This window comes from Ambystoma mexicanum, chromosome 9 (assembly GCF_040938575.1).
Source record: "Ambystoma mexicanum isolate Mex_15411 chromosome 9, UKY_AmexF1_1, whole genome shotgun sequence".
NCBI lineage: Eukaryota > Metazoa > Chordata > Amphibia > Caudata > Ambystomatidae > Ambystoma > Ambystoma mexicanum.
Genome location: NC_090931.1, coordinates 45,805,930 through 45,826,086, shown reverse-complemented (window position 1 = coordinate 45,826,086; position 20,157 = coordinate 45,805,930). Strand labels below are relative to the sequence as shown.

The following is a 20,157-nucleotide window of genomic DNA, read 5'->3' as shown; positions in this document are numbered from 1 at the left end:
AAGTGTGTGGCTGAAGTGATGTGATCGGTGTGTTGCATGTCCCAGGCTGCTCTAAGTGTGTGGCTGAAGTGATGTGATCGGTGTGTTGCATGCCCCAGGTTACTCTAAGTGTGTGGCTGAAGTGATGTGATCGGTGTGTTGCATGCCCCAGGCTACTCTAAGTGTGTGGCTGAAGTGATGTGATCGGTGTGTTGCATGCCCTAGGCTGCTCTAAGTGTGTTATGTGTAGTACCTGTAGATAAGTTCCTGGCCGAGGTGCCTGTGAGTAAGACATTGCAGTAGTCGAGTTTGCTTCCTATGATGGCTCTAGTTAGGGTTGGGCAGTTGTCTGGGGCCAGTGGCTGTCTTCTGAGATTGTTGAGTTTTGTCGTGCAGGTGGCTGAGAAAGCGAAAGCATTAACGTGCACTAGAGCACTGTGTTATGGTATGGTTGTACAGTGGTCACACAACGGAGGCTGTTTGTACTCCTAGAGGGCAACGTTGGCTGTGGGTTTTAATAAAGCGCTTTTACACGTTCTGTTGATGCCACATTGGTGTGGGTGCTTTGTCATGTAAGATCCCACCGTGGCATCTGCTAGCAAAACACTGTTACATGAGTCTGTGGGTTATTAACTTAACAGCACCAGCGATGTGGACACTGCAATTCCCTGCTGTTGCATAGGTGACCCGCAATAACACACATTGCCATGTGTTGTCTTTCACAAGCACTATTTTGTTGAGTCATGAGGAACTTGAAGTCCGTGTTGTAATCAATGACAGAACTTTCTTTGTGCAATAAAGAGCTGTGGCGTTTTCGTTTTCCTGTCTCCAGTTCTTTCTTTATTCTGTCGGAGTGCAGTAGAGAGGTGGCCGGGTTCCTGCTTCGTATGGGCCTATTGCTGGAATAGCCAGTCTTATGTTCATGCTGGGTTTAGAGTCATCTGGGATCACGCTTAGTAATGATTTGTCTCCATCACCTTAGGTTGGAATATGGCGCTACCCTTTGGGTGACCTCCCAGTGGATTTAATGTAGAATAGTCACTATTGCTTCTGGTAGTGACTTAAAAACCTCATATTTCAGATATACTGTTGACTGTTTTCCTTAGCTGTTTGCATCTATTTGTTTGTTGTTCTTCCTTGGCATGACTCGCCCTCTTATTTTATTATTGTTATTATTATTATTATTATTATTATTATTATTATTATTATTATTATTATTGCATTTGTTTTAGCGTGGACCTAGCTTCATGAAGCAAAAGAGTGCTTTACAGTGGTATACACCTATACACACACATAACAGAGTGCTTTACGGAGGTATACACCTATACACACACATAACAGAGTGCTTTACGGAGGTGTACACCTATACACACACATAACAGAGTGCTTTACGGAGGTGTACACCTATACACACACATAACAGAGTGCTTTACAGTGGTATACACCTATACACACACATAACAGAGTGCTTTACGGAGGTATACACCTATACACACACATAACAGAGTGCTTTACAGTGGTATACACCTATACACACACATAACAGAGTGCTTTACAGTGGTATACACCTATACACACACATAACAGAGTGCTTTACAGTGGTATACACCTATACACACACATAACAGAGTGCTTTACAGTGGTATACACCTATACACACACATAACAGAGTGCTTTACGGAGGTATACACCTATACACACACATAACAGAGTGCTTTACGGAGGTGTACACCTATACACACACATAACAGAGTGCTTTACGGAGGTGTACACCTATACACACACATAACAGAGTGCTTTACAGTGGTATACACCTATACACACACATAACAGAGTGCTTTACGGAGGTGTACACCTATACACACACATAACAGAGTGCTTTACGGAGGTATACACCTATACACACACATAACAGAGTGCTTTATGGAGGTAGACACCTATACACACACATAACAGAGTGCTTTACGGAGGTGTACAACTTTACAGATGCATAATAAAGTGTTTTTTTTAGTGGTAACAACAGAACAGATATGCAGCTGGGGGTAGGATACAGAGGGGAACAGTGGAGGGGTACAGCTGTACCAGGTGGATGGGAAGAGAGGAGCGGGTGGAATCGAGTGATTCAGGTGTCACCGGGGCAACGTGACGGCCTGGGTATTGAAGAGGAGAGACTCCTTGCAGAGATGGGTCTTGAGTTTGTTTCTGAATTGTAGGAGTGTGGGGGTGAGTCTGGTGCTGACGTGGAGGGGGTTCCATAGTCTTGGAGCGTAGGAAGAGAAGGCTTGTTAACTGGTCCTTTCCATTTTGCAGCGGCAGATTTCAAGTCTGCACGTGTCCTGGCTTCTGGTGGTGCACCGTCCACTGGAGATGCTGAGGTTCTCCACGAGGTAACTGGGTGGCTTGAGGGTGCCTGCCTTATAGATGATGCCACAAGACTTGAAGGTGATTCATGTACACAGTGGGAGCCAGTGAAGGTCGATGAGGACCGGGCCGATGTGGTCATATCTGCGTAGACCCTTGATGAGGCGTGGGGCTGCATGTAGGACACTTCTCAGGGGCATAAGGGAGGACGATGGGAAGCCTTCGAAGAGTGCATTGTCCCATCCAGGAGGCCACACTCCGCCACCCATGCTCTTCCTTGGGTCCTCTGCCTTCCCTGCACTTCCTCCTTCCAGTTCCTTTTAAGTCCATGTTGTTCTGCACTTTGTTGCCTCTTTTATCTCCCACTCCTGCCAGGTTGTTGCACCCATTTCCTTCCCTATAACTCCTGCGCTATGCACCCAGTTTCTGTTGCACTCGTCTGCCTCCCTCTCCCGCACTCTTTCTGATCTCGATGCTTCCATGCCCACCCTCCCTCTTCTTACCTCCAAGTTGCCACAATCCATCAATATATTTAGAAAATCAAATAAATGGTAAGTATGTGTTGACAACTCACATGTTGGGTTCAGTGTCGCCCTTGGTCAAGTGCTGCACTTTCCCGTTTGTGTTTCCATTCATTTGGAAAATGATGAGGATCTCTCGGCCACTCCTGTGTTTGGCCCAGGATGGCCCCACATTTATTGGTTGTGTGCCCATTATGTGGGCTCAGTGTGAAGTTGTTATTTGTGTCCCCATTACTTTGGAATATGATGTGTTTCTGTATTTGTCCTCGTGTTTCCCTGCATCGCATGTAGGGCCTGATTCAGAGACATGTTGTATTGTGGCTCGATCCCATCGAATCAGGCCCTTAGTATTGAGAGTTGTATTTGTTTTAAGTTGGAACATGATGAGGTCCTGTCGGTCCATCATGTCGAAGGCCATCGGATGACCCTAGGTTATAACACTGCCCACAGCGCCCTGAGCCACCTGTCTTTGTTCCTCGTGCATGTTTGCAACATAATGACATATTGTACCACATTTGCAATGGCGCGTCACACCAAGGGCCGAATTCACAGAACGTTTACGACTAAATGTGCCTAATTCACACGTGATTTTTCGTGAATTTGGCACATTTAACGCAGTGCAAAGAATGCTTTTGCAGTGCAAAGTCATTTTGCTCCCTCTGTGAATTAGGTCCAGTGCAACGAGTAATTTTGCAGTGCAAAGTCTCTTTGCTCCTTGTTAAATTTTCTGTGAATTAGGCCCTGAGTATTTGCACTGCCGAAACATGGCACTGCATGTTTGTACTCTAACAGCAGCGTGTGCTTGCCATGTGTTTGCCAATTCGTCTCACAATCCACTCTTTGCAATAGTGCTTTACACTGCATGCCCCAACTATGAGCTGAGTAAGGCGTTTGCCCTCCCTGCACTAACAGTTCACTTCAATGTTGCTTCCCCCAGCCCTTGGATGGCACATCAAGGTGCACACAGTATCAGACACCCCAGCTCAGGAGTCTCCTCCTGCCCGATGGCACGAAGCGTCACCCACCTTCGCCGTCTGCCGGGCCATCTTGCCTGGATAATCACCTCCGATTCTTGAACACTCTCCAGCCCTCGGTAATTACTCCACAGCCCTGCGAAGCCGGGCAGATGGTGAAAGTGCAGGCCTGCCAAGCTACAGGGGAGGGTGGTGGGGTGGTGCTGCGCCGCCGTGCTGTGGGCACGCTGCCACCATTGACCCCTAAATAAGAGGAGCCTTGGCAGCAGGGTGGGAAACTGGGAATCTGGAACCTGGTGCTGGTGAAAGGTTTGTGAGATGCTGTGAGAACTGCGCCAGCACCCAGGGAAAGGGCCTGGGGCTCTCAGTGCAGAGTCGAGTGCTCTGGCAATCAACGGTGAGGAAATAGGCTGCAGTGGAAGAGCGGGAAGACTGAGGGCTGAAACATCGGCCGAAAAGTGAAGCAAATATTCATATTCAAGACAGTCATGGAATAAACCGCAAAAAAGCAAACTCATCGAAGGCAAACTTCCCAACAATGGGCCTAATTGACAGAAGAGTTTTATAATGGCAAAACCCCATTGGAAAACGCTCTGTGTCTAATCTTGCGTGTGAGGATGATCTAGAATTAATGTCAAAACTGCTATGGGTGAGCTGTGCCCAAGCCCTGACCTACGACCTGCATGTCACAGCGATCGCAGCCTATGGAGACCAGACGTCTGGGTTTTCCCGGGGCAGTCCCGGGAAATTGCCATCCGTCCCAGGGTCCCGGGAGTTTTTTTTAATTTTACAAACCCCGTCCTGGGTTTGCAAGGGTGGGTGGCTATGGCCCCATTTTTTGCCGGGACATGATTTTGAAATCCCGAAATCGGGTCCCAGGGCAACTCTTCCTGCGCGAATGGGGGAGTGAAAAGCATTTCACCCCCCCCATTTCTTGCAATGTGACGAGTGTGCCTTTGAGCACACCACCTCCCCGCACCCAGCAATAGGCCAGCGACATAGAAGTAGGACAGCCGTTTTATTTTTATTTACGTTGGTCCTGCTTCTATGCCTCTGGCCTGTTCCGTTTATGTTTCGTTTTTTTATCTGGTCACCCTGTCGCAGCCCCCTTCGACCACCCTGTGTTCCCATCTAAAGAAGCACCTGGGTCATCTCGTGATAGTGAGGGCCTCCATAACCCACGCCCGATGCTCTGGGGTGCACAGTGGGCATGCGCGTGAGCTCCTCTGCGGTTGGCTGCATGGCTGGCAGGTGCTCACCCCGGGGCGATAAAGAGCCTGCCTCCTGTCCATTCTACTTTGGCACCTGGGTACAATGAAAGAAACTCCAACGAACCCTGAACAGACCTCGAACCTTTCAACCCCCCCTTTAGATGCAAGGCCCCTCGCGCGCCCCACAATAATTATTGCACCCGAACAGGCTCCATTGGCACGCGAGGGGAAAGGAGGCGGGGTACCGAGTGCATTATATGTTTTTGTTTCATGCTCAAAATGTAGCTGTGTAATGGGCCATTATAAAGCACCGTAAGACCACCATTCGACATGCACAGTTTACACGTCAATGTACTTTGCCCGTTTTTAAATAGCTGTAACCGCCATTCGCAGCGTGTAAATAACCGTGTTCACCAGGTGACGTGTGTGTTGGCAATGCCCGTCATTCACACTATGTAAATACCGATTTACCACACGCAGTCTCTGCACGGGTGTATTTGCTCCGCAGAGATTCTAAATAAACAGCATTAAGAGGAACGCCTCTGTGTTCACCATACCATGAGAACATTGCGTCATCCACCTTATGCATGATGTGAATGTGCAAAACTGTATGAATCGGTGCATTGGCCGAACAGATAATGCACCTATCTTTATGTGCATTGCACAGTGCAATGCTGGCTGTATTCTCGCTAGACGACACGCGGATGCTCGGTTTGTCCCTTTTAATGCAACGCGACAGGTCGTCTTGTCTTCTGCTCTCCGCACGTGCATCATCATATGTTTAAGCATGGACGAAAGCAAGCAGGACGATCCACTGGAGTGCAGAGTGTTCTTTTGAAGGATCCCCTGCAGCACGTGTTTGCCCTCTGTCTACACACTCAGCGCCTGCACACAGTGTGTACGCATTTCTTAAGGGAACGGTTTTAGGCACTGCTATCGCGAGGAACCTGGTGTCACGAGGCAGTGAGTTCTTACAGTTCGGTATCCTAGTCACCGGATGCTATCAATGGCTCCGCCCGCTGCAGGAAGTCTCACTGGACGCTGCTCTCCCGTGTTCCAGTACACATTTGCACGAGTGTCTTCGGGGAGCTGGGAGGCCTTTTCACTTTATAAGACAGGGCATTCGAGTGCCAGCTTGATTGCATAGTGGGCCACCTTGCCTGTCTGAAGGGGTCTGACATGACTTGGGTCCACTGACATGGGTACACCGTCACAAACTCAAACATTCCAACGAAAGAAAAAAGAAAAACAAGCTGCACACAATTAAGGCACCAGCCAGCCCCAGTGCCAGCCAGTGCCAGGCAACCTCAGTGCCAGCCAGCCCCAGTGCAGTAACATCTCCAGCAAAGAAAATAAAACTCGGCAAAATAACGTCTCTGCAAACTGGAAGTGCTCAAGCACAGCTGGACTTGAATACTGGGCAAACGTAGACATTCCATATCAGTCCGGCCAATCACACAGGGCCTCATTACGACCCTGGCGGAGTGGGTTTACGCCAGCGTTATTCGCGGCGGACCCGTCCGCCCTACTACGAGTTTCCGTAGCGCCATGGAGCGTTTTCCGCCTGGTTTTTCCGGGCGGAGAAATCCATGGCGCTACGGGACCTTGTCGTTAATTACGCCACCGTATTTTGAGGTGGCGTAATTAACGCCTTCCCCACTCCCATTATACCCTATGGGGCAAAAATGGGAATGGGGAAGGGTAAAATGGGGGATGGGGATTTACCGCCCCGCCAAGGTCGGAATGGGGCGGAAAATCCGCCAACCCCCATGGCGCTATCGGCAGCTTTCCGCCGTGCTCCATGGTGCATTTTGCACCGCGATTTCCGCCAGGGTCGTAATGAGGGCCACAGTGTTTGTAAAACAGGGCCTCAGTACTCAACATGCTTTGCCGCCCGTTCTCTAAATGATAATGCATGTTGTGTGTGATGTTATCCAAATTAGATGCAATAATATCTATCACCTGTCCCCAACCATCCAAATACCACATGCCCAAAACAAAGTGAACAGACACGCACATGCCTCATACCGCAGAACCAAAGGGGATATGCACCCTCGTATGTGGAGCAGAGATGCACACTTGGCAGAACCCTCTTACGTGGAGCAGAGATGCACACTTGGCAGAACCCTCATACGTGGAGCAGAGATGCACACTTGGCAGAACCCTCATACGTGGAGCAGAGATGCACACTTGGCAGAACCCTCGTATGTGGAGCAGAGATGCACACTTGTCAGAACCCTCGTATGTGGAGCAGAGATGCACACTTGGCAGAACCCTCTTATGTGGAGCAGAGATGCACACTTGGCAGAACCCTCTTATGTGGGGCAGAGGTGCACACTTGGCAGAACCCTCTTATGTGGGGCAGAGATGCACACTTGGCAGAACCCTCAGACGTGGAGCAGAGATGCACACTTGGAAGAACCCTCTTATGTGGGGCAGAGATGCACACTTGGCAGAACCCTCTTATGTGGGGCAGAGATGCACACTTGGCAGAACCCTCTTATGTGGGGCAGAGATGCACACTTGGCAGAACCCTCATACGTGGAGCAGAGATGCACACTTGGAAGAACCCTCGTATGTGGACAGAGATTATGTGGAGCAGAGATGCACACTTGGCAGAACCCTCTTATGTGGAGCAGAGATGCACACTTGGCAGAACCCTCTTATGTGGGGCAGAGATGCACACTTGGCAGAACCCTCTTATGTGGGGCAGAGATGCACACTTGGCAGAACCCTCGTATGTGGACAGAGATGCACACTTGGCAGAACCCTCTTACGTGGAGCAGAGATGCACACTTGGCAGAACCCTCTTATGTGGGGCAGAGATGCACACTTGGCAGAACCCTCGTATGTGGACAGAGATGCACACTTGGCAGAACCCTCATACATGGAGCAGAGATGCACACTTGGCAGAACCCTCGTATGTGGAGCAGAGATGCACACTTGTCAGAACCCTCGTATGTGGAGCAGAGATGCACACTTGTCAGAACCCTCGTATGTGGAGTAGAGATTCACACTTGGCAGAACCCTCGTATGTGGAGCAGAGATGCACACTTGTCAGAACCCTCGTATGTGGAGCAGAGATGCACACTTGGCAGAACCCTCTTATGTGGGGCAGAGATGCACACTTGGCAGTACCCTCTTATGTGGGGCAGAGATGCACACTTGGCAGAACCCTCATACGTGGAGCAGAGATGCACACTTGGAAGAACCCTCTTATGTGGGGCAGAGATGCACACTTGGCAGAACCCTCTTATGTGGGGCAGAGATGTACACTTGGCAGAACCCTCTTATGTGGGGCAAAGATGCACACTTGGCAGAACCCTCTTATGTAGGTCAGAGATGCACACTTGGCAGAACCCTCATACGTGGAGCAGAGATGCACACTTGGAAGAACCATCGTATGTGGACAGAGATTATGTGGAGCAGAGATGCACACTTGGCAGAACCCTCTTATGTGGGGCAGAGATGCACACTTGGCAGAACCCTCATACGTGGAGCAGAGATGCACACTTGACAGAACCCTCGTATGTGGAGCAGAGATGCACACTTGGCAGAACCCTCGTATGTGGAGCAGAGATGCACACTTGGCAGAACCCTCTTATGTGGGGCAGAGATGCACACTTGGAAGAACCCTCATACGTGGAGCAGAGATGCACACTTGGCAGAACCATCTTATGTGGAGCAGAGATGCACACTTGGCAGAACCATCTTATGTGGAGCAGAGCTACACACTTGTCGGAACCCTCTTACATGGGGCAGAGATGCACACTTGGCAGAACCCTCATACGTGGAGCAGAGATGCACACTTGGCAGAACCCTCTTACATGGAGCAGAGATGCACACTTGGCAGAACCCTCATACATGGAGCAGAGATGCACACTTGGCAGAACCCTCTTACATGGAGCAGAGATGCACACTTGGCAGAACCCTCATACATGGAGCAGAGATGCACACTTGGCAGAACCCTCTTACGTGGAGCAGAGATGCACACTTGGCAGAACCCTCTTACGTGGAGCAGAGATGCACACTTGTCAGAACCCTCTTACGTTGAGCAGAGATGCGCACTTGTCAGAACCCTCGGACGTGGAGCAGAGATACACACTTGTCAGAACCCTCGTACGTGGAGCAGAGATACACACTTGTCAGAACCCTCGTATGTGAAGCAGAGATGCACACTTGTCAGAACCCTAGTGTGTGAAGCAGAGATACACACTTGTCAGAACCCTTGTGCGTGGAGCAGAGATGCACACTTGGCAGAACCCTCTTATGTGGGGCAGAGATGCACACTTGGCAGAACCCTCATAAGTGGAGCAGAGATGCACACTTGGCAGAACCCTCGTATGTGGAGCAGAGATGCACACTTGGCAGAACCCTCGTATGTGGAGCAGAGATGCACACTTGGCAGAACCCTCTTATGTGGGGCAGAGATGCACACTTGGAAGAACCCTCATACGTGGAGCAGAGATGCACACTTGGCAGAACCATCTTATGTGGAGCAGAGATGCACACTTGTCAGAACCCTAGTGTGTGTAGCAGAGATACACACTTGTCAGAACCCTTGTGTGTGGAGCAGAGATGCACACTTGTCAAAACCCTCGCACATGGAGCACAGATGTGCACTTGTCAGAATCCTCTGATGTGGAACAGAGATGCACACTTGGCAGAACCATCTTATGTGGAGCAGAGATACACACTTGGCAGAACCATCTTATGTGGAGCAGAGCTACACACTTGTCGGAACCCTCTTACATGGGGCAGAGATGCACACTTGGCAGAACCCTCATACGTGGAGCAGAGATGCACACTTGGCAGAACCCTCTTACATGGAGCAGAGATGCACACTTGGCAGAACCCTCATACATGGAGCAGAGATGCACACTTGGCAGAACCCTCTTACATGGAGCAGAGATGCACACTTGGCAGAACCCTCATACATGGAGCAGAGATGCACACTTGGCAGAACCCTCTTACGTGGAGCAGAGATGCACACTTGGCAGAACCCTCTTACGTGGAGCAGAGATGCACACTTGTCAGAACCCTCTTACGTGAAGCAGTGATACACACTTGTCAGAACCCTTGTACGTGGAGCAGAGATACACACTTGTCAGAACCCTCATATGTGAAGCAGAGATGCACACTTGTCAGAACCCTAGTGTGTGTAGCAGAGATACACACTTGTCAGAACCCTTGTGCGTGGAGCAGAGATGCACACTTGGCAGAACCCTCTTATGTGGGGCAGAGATGCACACTTGGCAGAACCCTCATACGTGGAGCAGAGATGCACACTTGGCAGAACCCTCGTATGTGGAGCAGAGATGCACACTTGGCAGAACCCTTGTATGTGGAGCAGAGATGCACACTTGGCAGAACCCTCTTATGTGGGGCAGAGATGCACACTTGGAAGAACCCTCATACGTGGAGCAGAGATGCACACTTGGCAGAACCATCTTATGTGGAGCAGAGATGCACACTTGTCAGAACCCTAGTGTGTGTAGCAGAGATACACACTTGTCAGAACCCTTGTGTGTGGAGCAGAGATGCACACTTGTCAGAACCCTCACACATGGAGCACAGATGTGCACTTGTCAGAATCCTCTGATGTGGAACAGAGATGCACACTTGGCAGAACCCTCTTATGTGGAGCAGAGATGCACACTTGCCAGAACCCTCATACGTGGAGAAGAGATGCACACTTGTCAGAATCCTCGTATGTGGAGCAGAGATGCACACTTGGCAGAACCCTCTTATGTGGGGCAGAGATATTCGAAGTGTCCAAAAGGTGTTCTAAAGGCTGTTTTCCATTCGTCTCCTTCCTTGATACGAATCAGATGATAGGCACCCCTAAGATCCAGTTTCGTGAAGATTACAGCACCTCTCACCGCTTCCAGGATAGCCGAGATCAAGGGGAAGGGGTAGCGGTCCTTGAGGGTGCATTGATTTAATCCATGGTAATCGAGGCAAGGTCTAAGTTCCTTGGTGTCCTTCTTGGGAAAAAAGAACAGCGAGGCTCCAGCTGGGGATTTCAATGGTCTTATGGTGCCATTTTCAAGGTTGGTATCAAAGTATTCTCGGAGGGCCTTTTTTTCAGGTTCGGATAGGATAAACATCCTCACAAAGGGAATCACTGCTGAAGGCTCTGTGTCTATGGCGCAGTCTTCAGGTCTGTGAGGGGGTCGAGGCTGAACTATGGCAGTTGAAAACACATCAGCACAACTTTGATAGGCCTTTGGGACCTGAACGATATTGGAAACCATGAGTGCCTCTTGTTGATCTGCTGGATTACTTTCAGACGATATTGAGGAGGGATCCGGGGATAAACAATGAGACAGACAATACTCTGAAACAAGAAACAAGGATCCTGCTGTCCAATTGATGTATGGATTGTGTTTCTGCAACCAGGGCATCCCTAGTACCATGGGCTAGTGGGCTGATTTGATAATATCAAACTTGATCAATTCCTGGTGATGGTTCATTGAAAGTTGCATTTCCTTGGTCTGCAAGGATATGGGTCCTGAACTGAGGGGTCTTCCATCAATCGCCTCCACAGGTGGCATTACACCCTGTGCTTCATATGGAATGTGGTGCTTAAAGACCCAATCTTGATCAATGAATACTTCCATAGCCCCACAATCCACCAAGGCAAGGATGGGGTAGGTATCCTTCTTGGATAACGATAAGAAGGCCTGTAGAACCACTAGGTTGTTCTGCACAGGAGAGTTCAAGGATGGAATAGATGTGGAACAAACATCTCTCTCCCGACACCTCGCTCCAGCTAGGATCGGGAGCTGGCGTTTCCCGAACGCCATGGAGGGGCTAGAGGACATTCTCTAACCATGTGTTTATCCTATGCACAATACATGCACAAGCCTGTGTGGATTCTTCTCATCCTTTCTTGTGGGGAAATGGGTCCACGGAAGGCTCCTATTTGCATGGGTTCCGGGTCAGTGTCAGGGGTTGGAACAGGATCAGTTTTTACTGAAGTCTCAAGATAACTTTTCTGGAAGGGCATCTTGGTCTTTTTTCTCTCTGCCTTTCTTTCCTGGATATGAAAGTCTATCTGCATGGCTAAATCCATAAGAGCCTGGAATGAGCTAGGACGAGCCACTCTGGTAATTCATCTTTTATATCCTCATTTAGGCCCCTACGGAAGAGAGTGAAACTTGCTTCTGAGGACCAATCTGCTTCCTTGGCCAATTGTTTGAATCTTGTGACATACGTTAACATGTCCTGGGGCCCTTGCCGAAAGTCAACTAGGCGTTCCTGGGCACTATAAACCTGTTCTGGGCCTGTATGAATCCGTCATAATCATCTAGGAGGGCATCTCCAGAATTGACTAAGGGAGTAGCCCAAGTCAATGCATTTCCTGCGAGGTGCGAGATTATAAAGCCCACCTTTGCCCTGGAAGTTGAAAAATAATAGGGTTTAAAGGTAAAATGCACCAAACAGGGGTCCAGGAATCCACAAAGGGATTTAGCAGACCCATCATACTTGTCTACGACACCACCCAGTAACACACTCTATTTTGTAGCAGAATCGCAAGACAAAACAAGTTGCTTTAATGCGGCATTCTCCGCTTTTAAGTTCTGCACCTCGGTTGTTAGTTCTTGCATGCCATGCATGAGATCCTGGACGGCCTTTTCCATATCGGTTTCAATATCGGTTGTTCGGCGTCTCAAACTGTCGTGAATCTCCCCCCGTCTCACCTGAGATCGCTTCTTGCAGGGATCCACAGGAAGATTTTTCTTGCGGGCGGATCCGGTTTTGTACAGGCCGGCACGAGTCTCTTCCAACTCCAGCGTGCTTCAGCGTTCCAGGATACTCGCGGGTTCAGGACGTCCAGGAAGGAAGAAGCGGTCGCAAGGATACGTGGATTCGAGGAACAGGGTGGAAAGAGAGGGTGGAAGGAGTGGGAATAAGGGTCCAGGAACTTGGATAACAGAAGGGTTCACCAAGCTGCGAAGTACACGTCTAGTCATTACCTGTTGATAGCGTTGAGACGTGCGGGACCACGGGGGCGTGGCATATTTATGGAACGTACTATGTGTTAAGACGGATTTCTGAACTCTGTCCTGGTGGCGCAGAAGTTCAGAAGGCCAACCTAATTACTTGGAACAGGGTAACCTCTGGACAAGCCAGACCAATCAAGGTAGCGATCGCGGTGGTCAAGACTAGGTCTCAAGAGGGGTGAGGGTGACTGAAAGCCAGCAATGAGCACACAAAGCAAGATCACTTACAAACTACTCCAAACAGTTGTTATATTAAAAATATATACACATTTATTTCAAGGCCTTTAAAACAATGACCGTAGCGAGAAAATCACAATATAACAATAGTAATCCAACACATACCATATCAACACAATATATATACAAATACAACAAGTCTCAAGCGTTATATGCACGAAATGTGTAGTCCACCTAAAAGGGAGGGAAAACAGGCAGTGCGCAATAATGCTAAGACCCAGTTCGCCTTCAGAGGCACCTAACTAGATGGAAGTCCGAGCCCTGCGAAGAGTGGAGCCTCGTGCTCAAAAGTACCTGCACCCGCTGGTGCCAACGGGCAAAAGGAGAAGCTCTTCGAGGGAAATCAGGCAGTTCAGTTTAGTGCACAAAAGAAGAAGAGCAAGTTCCGTGACTCAAGCGCAGCCTCCACAGTGGGCAGAAGCAGAGCGCGAGTACGGAAAAGGGTGCTGTTTGACACAGCGGGGAAAAGCAATGGGCTCCTGCAGGAGGGCGACCAGATCCTAGCTATGCTACTCACCGGTCCCCGATGCAAGCAGACCCAGGCTTCTCCGTGTCAGTTTCAGCAGCTGGCAGGTTCAGAAGAGCAGGGAACGCCTCGTCGTCGTGTTGAGTAAAAAGACGTCCCAATCGAAGAAACCCGCACAGTTTGTTACCACAGCAGGGCAACGGAGCGGCCGTGTGTATCTGAGCCAAATGTACACTACTCACTTCAGACCTGGGAACGCCAAGTGTACGAAGCGTGTGAGAGTGACAAGAACTCGAAATACTACACAACCTGGCGGCGGTTACAGAGCAAGACTCCCGTGTAAGCTGGTCAACCAGCTGGATGGCCAGAGACGCTTCCGAATGCTTACTGGCAGGAGATGGTGAAGATGCCGAGAATAGCTGTTCCCGCTATTACAAGGGACGAAGTACCAGTACAGGCCTTCTGGTTCGATCAAAGGTGAAAAGGGTTTCACAAGGCGACAGCAGTGCAGAGGAGAAGTCCTTCAGCGGGTCACCAGTGATTCCTCGGTCCAGCCTCTTGGTTGCAGGATACTTGGCTCCTCTATTCCTTCGTTCGTGAGAACTCAGGAGATCGACCTGGTAGTGGTTTTTCCAGCCCCCTCTTATCCACGGTTCCCTTCGCGCCAAAATGGAGGGGACCCAATGGGAGATCCGCTCATCAACACTCACACCATTCGTGGACCAATCACAGACCACGGTGGTCCCAGGCATTCACACCACCCTAGACTCTCTGGCACCCAGGATGTGTATTGGGACCAGACATCCCAGCCCACATCCTGGAGGCACACACAAGACATGTAGAAGCCCGCGAAAGCATCCGTGTTTCGCGGGAAAGTACATGCCCAAATAAGGAAGGCCCCGGGTCGGCTCGACCTGGGGAAGGTGAAGGGAGCAAGACGGTCAGCGGACAGGACAAAGGAGCCTCGTGGTCTGGCCATTTTGGGAGCCAGGCCACCATTTTGGGTTAAGCGCGAGAAACGCGCTTAGAACGTCAAAAGGAGCTCAAAACACAAGAAACGATCGCTGCCACCATTCCCGTCCCTGAATCACTTGCACCGATCAGATACAATCCTAAACGAGTATCTAGGGCCTGTCGAAGGCTAGAGACCCAAGAGAGCTGTAACTTATCTTACAGTGCCCTCTTGTGTCATGTTGCACGAAAGCCGCAACATGATAAAAGAAACTACGGGAAACAGCGTTCCCCGGTACTGACTGTCTTAAGGGCATGTCAGTTTCCCCGTAAGAAAGGAGCGAAAGCCCAGAGGAGTGCGGCAGAAGGCTGCACTTCTCTGGCAAAGTCGAGAACAAGGTGAAAAACAACAGCAAAAAGTTTAGGGGTTGCCACATGGAAGGAAAATTACCTACAATTCCGAAATCTTTCCTAACACTCGCCCCTCCCAGACTATGGACAGGGGGAACTAATCCACCCCTGGATGAGTCTCTTGTTCAGGTCGGTTAAACATTCTGGACAACCCATCAGCATTGCTATGTTGGACACCTGGCCTATGCTCAATAGTGAAGTCGAAGCCTTGTAGACTTATGGACCACCTAAGCAACTTTGGATTCTCCCCCTTCATGTTCATTAGCCACTTTAAGGGCTTATGGTCAGTTTGCACAGTGAAGTGGGTCCCATAGAGGTAGGGCCTCAGCTTCCTTATGGCCCACACAACAGAGAAACATTCTTTCTCTACCGTGGACCATCTGAGCTCTCTGTCCTTAAGCTGGCGGCTAATAAAACCAATAGGGTGTTCCTTACCCTTCTCATCTACTTGTGATAGTACAGCTCCTATCCCAGTGTCAGAGGCGTCTGTCTGCACGATAAAAGGTCTTTGATAATCAGGGGCCCTGAGGACAGGGGCCTGGCACAAGGAGTCTTTTAAGCCATTGAAGGCCTTCTCACACTCGTCGGTCCAAGTTACCTTCTTGGGTTTCTTCGGAGTTGTGAGGGCAGTCAGAGGGGCAGCTATGGTGCCATAGTCTACCACAAAATTGTGGTAATACCCCGTGAGTCCTAAGAAGGCTCTCACTTGGGTTTGCGTAGTGGGGGTAGGCCAGTCTTGTACTGCTTGTACTTTACTGGGAAGAGGCCGTATCCTCCCTCCACCTACTTCATGTCCAAGGTAAACCACTGAGCCTTGTCCAATCTGGCATTTACTAGCCTTTATGGTCAGGTGTGCTTTCCGAAGAGCCTGGAGCACAATCCCGAGGTGTTTCACATGGTCTTCCCAGGTGGCACTGAAAACTGCTATATCGTCCAGATATGCAAGACAGAATTCGTCCAACCCATTCAACACATGATTCACAAGCCTCTGAAAAGTGGCAGGTGCATTCTTCAACCCGAACGGCATTACCCGGAATTGGTAAAGGCCGTCTGGAGTAGAAAATGCTGTCTTCTCCTTGGCATGTTCTGCTAAAGCTATTTGCCAATAGCCAGCAGTGAGGTCAAACGTGCTGAGGTACTTGGAGGCACCCAAAGTATCCACCAGCTCATCTGTTCGAGGCAAGGGGTGTGCATCTGTCTCGGTGACAGCATTCAGAGCCCTGTAATCCACGCAGAACCTCAATTCAGAAGTGCCTGCCTTTGGAACCAAAACCACAGGGCTGGACCAAGGACTACTAGAGGGTTCAATCACCCCAAGGTCTAACATCTTGTTGACCTCGGTCTTAATATAAGACCGTACTTTGTCTGACATCCTGTATCCCCTACTTTTGGTAGGTACACTGTCTCCTGTGTCAATGTTATGTTTGCACCAAGGTGTCAAACCAGGCGACTGTGAAAACAGGGGGGAAAACTGCCTGAGCAAACTTTTCCCCTGAGCCTGCTGATCAGAAGTCAGGTGAGGGGCCACTCGGACACCCTCAAAGGAGCTATCTGAAGGACCGCTTTGGAACAGGTCGGGGAGAGGTTCAGACTCCTCTTCCTCAACATCTGAAGCCAGTAGCAGTGCTGCGATTTCGACTCTTGAGACGAAAGCCTTCAGCCTATTCACGTGAAACACTTTTGGAGCCTCTCCAGGCCTTCCAAGGTCCACTAAATAGTTAACCTCACCCGGGGGCTCCACCACTGTGTAAGGGCCTGACCATTTGTCCTGTAAAGCTCGAGGCCTTATGGGATTCATGATCAGGACTTGTTGACCAGGTGTAAAGTTGATGAGGGAAGCTTTCTGGTCATACCAATGTTTCACCAGCGCTTGTCCTGCCTTCAATTTATCACTAGCCAAGCCCATCAGAAGTACCATCCGTTTTCTGAGCCCTAGCACATAATCAACTACGTTGGTAGTAACAGGGGGAGTGGGCATCTCCCATCCCTCTTTGACGATGGCTAAGGGTCCCCATACGGGATGACCGAACAGAAGTTCGAAGGGGCTGAAGCCAACACCCTCCTGTGGTACCTCTCGGTAGGCAAACAGTAAGCATGGTAAAAGAAGATCCCATTTTCTTCTCTGAGGTTCCTCCAGAGCCCCAATCATGCTTTTTAACGTTCTGTTGAAACGTTCCACCAGACCATTGGTCTGGGGGTGGTATGCAGAAGAGAACTTGTAGGTGACCCCACATTCTTTCCACATAGCCTGCATATACTTTGACATAAAGTTGCTGCCACGATCCGACACAACTTCTTTAGGGAAGCCAACCCTAGTAAATATGCCAAGTAAAGCTTTTGCAACTGACTTGGCAGTTACAGTTTTCAATGGGATGGCCTCAGGATATCTGGTTGCATGGTCGACCAGCACCAGGATAAACCTATTGCCCGAGGATGTTTGCGGGTCAAGGGGACCAACGATGTCGATCCCTACCCTTTCAAATGGTACCCCCACAACTGGGAGCGGTACCAACGGAGCTTGGATTGTCGCGCCAACCTTACCAGACAACTGGCAGGAGGCACAACTCCTGCAGTGACTTTCTACTTGCACCCCCATCTTGGGCCAGTAGAAGTGCATGGATAGCCTTTGCTTGGTCCTCTTCATACCAAGGTGACCAGCAAGGGGAACTTCATGCGCCAACTGCAGGAGGAAGGGCCTAACAGCAAGGGGAACCACCAACCTCCTATGGTCTCCTTCTGTAGACTCTGTGGGCTCACTATACAGGAGTCCACCTTCCCAATAAATCCTATGCGTCCCAGGAGGTTCACCCTCAAGCTGGGAGCAGGCCTGTCTCCTTAGGCCTTCCAGAGATGGGCACTCATGTTGGCCTTTACTGAATTCGTCCCTATCAGGACCTCCTTCAACTAACAAGTCTTTTAGTTCAGGATGATCGTTGGGGTCAAATACTTCAGGCATCGCCACCTCCTCGTCAGGCCCGGGCGATTGACCAACTTCCTCCACCGCAGTGGTAGGCGAACTCGGGGGAATATTCTCTTTCCCTCGTCTTGACTTGTCGACTCCTTTCGCCTTGGGTTTCCCCTTCGGCTGGGGCAGCGTATTGGTCTTGGCCAATGCTGCCCGTGCTTGAGACCGTGTGTAGGGTCTTTCGGCAGTGTCTCCTACGAGCCCTAAAGCTCTGAGATCATTACCTAACAAGACCTTTCCCGGGACGTTTCTCTGAATGCTCACTGGAATCCTGACTGCTGTACCATTTAAAGTAAGATTTACAGGTATTACTGGGAACATACGGAGTGGGCCGTCAGCCAACTTAGTGGGCAAAAGAGTAGCTCTGGCAACTTCCTCTGAGTCTACCAAGGTAGAATCCACTACAGTGCGACTGCACCCACTATCCCTAAGAGCTGGAGTATCTACTCCATTGATCAGCACACTGTCTTTAAAGTAGTGCTTGGTATTATCCGGAATCCTAGCATAAGCCTCTGCGACTTTAGGCTCCCAGGAACCCAGGGAAACTAAAACTACCTCAGCCTCTATCCCGCTGGGAAATGAGTCTGAGGAGAAGGATGCTCCTGTAATCTCTTCTTCCTCGTAGGAGGAGAAGGCCAGATTAGCGGAGTGGACCCCCAAAGGTCTAACCTTACACCGGGGATCCCCCTTCACGTGGTCAGTTGCTCCACAAGCAAAACAAGATCCATTGGGTCTGTTTACATAGGGAGGCTTATCGTAACCAGAGTTCTGTTTCGGAGGCTGACCTCCACTACCCTGTGAGTTCTCTTGTGTCCTACCCTTGTTTTTCTTTTTGTGGCCCTTATGGGAAGAAGATTTAGCAGATTCCCCACCCTCCATATCTTTGGACTTTTTCCCTTCCTCCTGCTTACCAGGATGAGTTTTGTCCTTATGGGACACTCGATGTGACACCCATAAGTCTGCTGCAATGGCCAGCTTCTTAGGATCTATCTCCTTCGAATCGGCCAAATGCTGCTTAAGCTCCGGGGAAGAAGAAGCAAAAATATGTTCCAGCATGACAAGATTTATCATGCCTTCGAAGGTAGAAACCTTATAACCTTCGACCCAGCCAGTTAAGTTTTTCAAGGACTCAGTGACATAAGATACCCAAGTACCACCTTCCTTTTTCTTATACTCTCTGAAACGTTTCAAATATTGGGCCGGAGACTTCCCAAACTTTAAAATGAGAGTTTGCTTTAACATTGCGAAATCAGCTCGCTCAGCCTTCGACATTTCCATAATGGCACTACAGCCAGAATGGGGCAGTCTGCTGAGTAACCAGGCAATCTTATCAGCATTGTCAACTTGTTGAACTTCGCATGCATACTCAAACACATTCAGCCAGTCCATAATGTCATTCCTTTCTTCATACACACTGAGCATATCTTTCGGAAACCGTGGATGAGAGGAAGCCCCAGACCCATGTCCAGGACCCTTGGACTCATTTGCAACCTGAAGCTTGGCCAGTTCCAACTGGTGATCCCTGTCTTTTTGTTTTTCTGCCTGTTTGATTTTTAGTTTGGCTATGCTGAATTCAAGCTCCTGCTGCCTAAACCGCAGCTCTTGCTTCTTGAATTCAAGCATAGCCTCCCCATTAGCACTGGCAGAGGAAACATTAGACATCTCGTCCTCCCTGTCCTCGTGGTCGCGATGGATCAGTGCAGCGGCAGAACCGTCGGTTCTACCAGTGAGAGCAGCCCCACCTCCTTCCGCACTGTCCTCAGAAGTTATAGCGTCAAGCTGCGCTTCTTGCCACGCCACGATTCTTTGGATCATTTCCAATTTCGTGCCTTGAGAGGAAACACCTCTCTCCGCACACATCTTTTTCAATGTTTCTGATTTGGAAGCATTTAAAGTTAACAAGGTATTTGTTTCCATACTGTTAGATAGGACTATGGCCTTTTTAAAGTTATACTACAACAATTCACTACGTGTCCTGGTTGGAATAACCTGAAATGCCTTCGTTCGTGCGCAACACTGGATACCTTCAGTCGTATCCCACCGCTGTACACCAATTTCTTAAGACGGATTTC

At 49.6% G+C, this 20,157-nt stretch overlaps 1 protein-coding gene across 5 annotated transcripts in view; it reads left to right on the top strand.

Annotated features, from left to right (window-relative positions):
- Positions 1-20,157, top strand: part of NTM (neurotrimin) — a 1,023,678-nt gene that overhangs the window by 752,869 nt on the left and 250,652 nt on the right. The window lies entirely within an intron of this gene.